This window comes from Pinus tabuliformis, chromosome 6, assembly GCF_031772625.1.
Source record: "Pinus tabuliformis cultivar Carrire ecotype Pingquan chromosome 6, CPIR1, whole genome shotgun sequence".
Classification (NCBI taxonomy): Eukaryota; Viridiplantae; Streptophyta; class Pinopsida; order Pinales; family Pinaceae; genus Pinus; species Pinus tabuliformis.
Window position 1 is genome coordinate 332,001,539 of NC_142292.1, and position 5,636 is coordinate 332,007,174.

The 5,636-nt window shown below is 38.9% G+C and overlaps 1 pseudogene; it reads right to left on the reverse strand.

Moving 5' to 3' along the window:
- Positions 1–2,171: 2,171 nt before the first annotated feature.
- On the reverse strand, positions 2,172–4,681 carry LOC149258657 (GTP-binding nuclear protein Ran1B-like; annotated as a pseudogene).
- Positions 4,682–5,636: the final 955 nt, after the last annotated feature.

Here is a 5,636-nt window from a genome sequence, read left to right on the forward strand (position 1 = left end):
ACTAGAATCTGAGCGATAAATCATTTCAGTGAAGCCATAATACATGTTCAAGATTTCAACAAAAATTTCCATGTTCAGTTCCAAGTCTAGTAGACAAATAAATGGAGCGCACAATACATATTACATTATCAAAAGCTGGGCCATGAAAATGGAGAAGTCACCCAGGGACATAAGTTAATTCCAAGTAGACCTGGTATAAGTAAACAATCAGAACAGCATGCATAGCCAGCGCAGCTCAGAGAAAGAAAACCACGAGGAATGAAGCCTCATATTCATTTAACTAAAACAACAGAAGCCCTCTCAGGGATAACTTCACCAGAACCCAAAACCGGGCCACCTATCCGTGAGCTTTGGCAAGCAGTAGACACAAATAAGGCGCAATAGCCTATAGACCAGGTCCAGATCCCATTCCTACAAACAAAAGCAAGTGGAATTTCATCATACCGGTGGAAGCCATGATGGTTATCCACTCACCACTCCATCCAATGTCATCCGCAACCTAGACAGAAGGAGTGGGGGTACCTACGTGCGAGAAAAACATTGTGGTTAAATAATTGTAAATACTTATCCTGTATATGATGGGTCTATTTGAAAATCAAATGATTGTAAATCAACGAACTAGGAAATGAAACTGTCAAATAATTACCCGGTCGATAAATTCTGGTGGTGGGATTAGGTTCTGAAACCTCACGCACATGTTCTCTGCAACCAAACCATAGAGCCGAGACTATCAAGCCCTCAGTTGAGGCAGGAGGCGGAACAAGTTCCAAGTCTTCCCGCAGAAGAATGGGACTACAACCCGGAACCAAGAGTAGTGTAAGTCGGCAAGCATCCATGGCAGCTATAGGATCGCCTCTCTCGTCTCGTAGCCGTCGATACATGAAGGATCCTGAGGTGGCAGCTGGAGACTACCCACGCCACGTACCCAGGGTGGGACAGACAAGTTAATGCTCAATTAATGTTAACCCAAATCAATGTGTATCAAACAACACAAAAACCACAACATCGCTAATTTCATAGCCCTGGGGGATTACACGAATCATCGGGTGGAGATCGTGTCAATTTCTAACAAGTTCGAGTCATGGAGAACTGTGTGGGAATCATCACAGTCCTGTCCAACCAGTTGGGTAGTTGTACAGCTATAGGACTTGTTTCATGCAAGTTTTAAAGTGAGCCATTATGTGAGCGTACATAAGAATAGGAATTGCAGACCTGTCAACCATATAGAGAATAACTCATGTGTTGACAATTATGTACACATGATACAGGACCGTCAACCTTATAAAGCACGTCTATGTGTTGGTAATTATATAGTTGTGTATATGTATATATAAAAAAAAAATTGCAGCGGGATATATGACATGAGCTTAACATGGCCACCCATATATAGATGCAATGTCCAGCCAACATATTTAATTACTGTCAACTTTTCAACAGTGTGCCATCATATAAAGCTTTAATATCTACTTCAAGTGGGAGTCAGAAGTTTGGATTTAAGATGCTACCTTAGCTTTGATAAGCATTCCATCTCCCAGTTTTACTATAGTTAAAGAAGAATCTGTAGACTGTTGAATGGAAACGACTTTAGATTTAGACAATGCAAATCTTTATGCAGAAATCAATCGAGAGCCCAATTAATGAAATGGCGATACCTTTATGTGTTCAACAGACAACATACCCACAAGAATACCCAGGCAGGCTTGATAGCCATAGTTATCAACTATGTAAACCAATTTCAGAGTTAAAATAAATCCTCAGACATAGCTAGAATTTTCAGAGAAAGTTTTAACAAGCCATAATATATTACAAGCAACAATCATCGCAACTAGCATTTCCCCCAACAGTACACAACAAAAGGCACTTGAGCATTCTTGAAATATTTGAAGAGTACAAAAAGTTCTTGTGCAAAATGTGCAAGAGTATATAACGGAAAAAACTGTCTTAGCATATAAAAATAGCTCTGTAATGGAGTTGAACTAAGATAGCTTAGCCAACTCCACTGATGAAAACATCTGCACAGTACCCAAATCACATATAGAGAGATGCGATAATGTTATTCTAAGCCCCAAATACAAATCAGAATTAAATGTCAAAACTCAAGAGTAAACTCCAATTATACAAAACAAATTGAATCTGCCAATCCCTAAATATGCAAAAGCATCTTAACAAAGCTATTCAAAAGCATCATCATCGTCATCTAGAAGGGGTTGGGCCATAGCTGCTACAAGTTCTACCTCGTACCTGAAAACATAAAAGATTGTAACCCAAAGTTTCAATCTTTTAGAAATGGAACAAATTATTTCAATAAAAGTTATCAAAAAATAATAAGAAAATAGAATTCTACTTACTACTACTGGGTTTCAAGGTCTATCTGATCCTCAGGAGGAGCAAGAGCAAGTGACACCACAAAATTAAGGTTTGGATCCCTATAAAAATAACCCATTATAGAATCAATGCAATTTTTTTAATATAACATTCATATTAGGGAGCATAAGAAACTAGATTAAAGGTTCACCCTGAGAGCTTCCGTCCCAAGTACAGGAATGGCTTCTCAAAGTTGTAGTTACTTTTTGCAGATATCTCATAGTACTGAAGATTCTTCTTTCTATGAAAAGTAGCTTGCTTAGCTTTCACTTGCCTATTCTTCACATCAACCGTGTTTCCACAAAGAACAATAGGAATGTTCTCACACACCCTGAAATTCACAAAGATATTTAGCTAATCGGTTCAGGCAGTTGTGCCACCACACAATTAAGGAACCTTCATTTCTACTTAGAGATCCAACCTTTCTGTAAAAGAGATACCTGCAAAGATCTCTGTGCCACGTTGGGACATTCTTGTAAGTCAATCGTGCAGTAACATCAAACATGATAACTTCACATTGCCCATGAATACTGCAACAAACAAAATCCCAATCAGTAAATAAGAAGGAAACAAATAAATTCTTAGGCAGACCCGAAATTAGACGAGTGAATGGAATCAACTGAAGACCAGCATTACTCAGTAATGGTTTGCAGCCTTTGGGCTGAGCCCCTTTCTTTAAGAGACATAGGTGTATATAATTAGAAAAAATAAAAATAAAACAACGTCTGCTTGCCGCAAACTGTATCGACCCTAATCTAACACAGAGATTATTGTAGGTTGTGTTAAGATGCGATAGAGCATTTCCTCTGTAATAAGGAAGGCCAGAAAGCGGAGTGGCGCAGCTGGAGACCTGCTCTGTGGACATTATCTAAGCCAAATGGAACACCCAAAAAGGAAAATTGGGTTTGGAATAGAATAGAACAGTAGGTTGGTAGGGTTATTATCTTATCCGCATTTTAACTCTTTCCAGCATACAAGTATTAATAACCTGGAAGAAATCAGGAATTAATTCAAAAGAACACTATAATTGAGGGGCAAGGTTCAAACCCTCTCAACAAGGGAGGTTGTAAGCTTAGGGGATAAGACCCTCTTCAGTCAATTATATAAAACATCATATAAACTGTATAGGAATGTGCAGCTAAACCAAAGAAAAAATGTGACATAGATAAAATTTGTGCAATACTATGAACTCATAAAAGAAAAATGAGTACAAATTCCTATACAGAAAGACAGCGGTGTGGTAACCTTTAAACAAGCACAAACAAGGAAAAAATATTATGTCGTTAAAAGCAGTATACCCTCACAATAAATTATAGTGTAGTAAATAAGGAGCCTAATATGCCATGAGCAAAATAAGCATAGGTGTGCGTTAAAATATATATAGTTACAATTGTCTGAGTAGACGAATTGCAATCGGACATCCAAATTCAAGAGTCTAAAATTACATTTGTCATGTCCATGATAACTAGAGCCTGGAGGGAACGAATAACCCTCCCCACCTTGGTTCAATAAAAAATAAAGGTGACCTAGAGGGTTACCCTCCTCTAAACACAAGATAAACTCTGAAGCAAAACAGAGATAGCCGCGGCCGTTAGGATTCCCCATACCTAGAACTCAGAACAAAACGAGGGTGGGGTTTTCCTTAGTCTTTAGGCTGTGTGAGGAACGGGTGCCTAATCTGTACAAGGAGCAACCAGAATAGCACATGTTAGACAACAATAGAAGTAATGCAAAGCGCAGTAAAACAAAAACTCAAGGAATTTATCCTCATGCTTGCCAAGACACTTACCACTAAAGAAAACTCCGGCCAATGAATGAACAACACTCATTCCAGTGCTGTAGGAGGACCCCATTACCGAATAACCCTACAGATGCATGATGCATGAGCATAATCGAGAAGTTTATTAGTAAATCGAAAAGAACCCATAGCCAAAAGGTTACAGAAGGAACAAGACATTGTGCAGTTATCTACCTGAAGGGTTTGGAAATGAATCCTCTGGCATTTGAATAGGGTCTGCGAGCTAGGCTCTTCGAGATGGAACGCATGGACTGAACCAGAGCAAATCCACAAAGAAAGTTCCCAAAAAAATGATCCCATCACCCAAGGCAAGCGTTAGTTTAGGCGGCAACCCGCGGAGACGATCTGCCACCGTTGGATTACGAAGTGTGACCTCCACCGTTGATGCAAGGTGAAAAGACTGGACAACCTGCCGGCCTCGTACAGTACGAAGCAGAGCAGGAGATAATTCTCACAGTAATGGATAAGGGGTGCCACATGATGGCTAAAGGGAAAGCGTAAAGTTACCCCCGGAACCATTGCCGCGTGGTTAACATGCGTCGAAACCATACTACAGAGATTTTTATTAAAGTTAAAAAGCAGTACACCAATCCCTTAAACCATACCCGTATGCCAAATGACATGCATAAAGTGACATAAGGTAAATGAATCATAGGAAATTGTATATATAATTCGAAAGGGTAATCCCAGGTATGTAAGACCTTATGACTATATATATATATATATAAATTATTCTTTGAGAAATGGGGTTATGACAGTACATCATGAGATTGTGGTCTTAACCAGATGTCTGGCAAGGCCAGGGGCTCGTTTGCCTCGTAACCGCTTTAGAGGCCAGAAAAGAAATCCAAACGCCTTGACTGTAGGTTTTCCAAAAGCCAATGCGGATAAGGAAACGTCAACATTAAATGCTTTATCCTACTTCTATATGATATTTTCCTGGGGAGCTTACGCTTTCATAATAAATTTTATTGCAATACATGTTTTGCTATGTATCGTCACTCGTTGTTCAGGTTGTGGCGTTGGGGAATTACATAATTCATATTGTGCTGACTAAGATTTTCTACGTGGAAATAATCCTTATACCCTCTCTTGGAGTTTTGTGTTTAGTACATTGGCAAAAACATTGGTTGCATTAGTGGAAAATATTCACATATGAAGGCAAATCTAGTTAATCCTCCTCCATATGCTTAAAGCAATCAACGGTGAACATAGTCGCATCCTCAAGATCGACGAAACCTTAGAAGCATCATATGCATGATGTTTATGCTAAGACGAGCCCCAAAATGTGATTTAGTCAAATTCCAGAGTACTTCCAAAAGTTGAATCAAAACCGCCATGACCGCCAAAAATAGACTCAACAAAACCACTTATAGGAATTTGCTAAGAAAAAGTAAATAGGAGAGACAAAACTAGTGATAAAAAAAAATAAAAATAAAAATTGTTGTTTTATAAACCCCGCCAATTTGCTAAA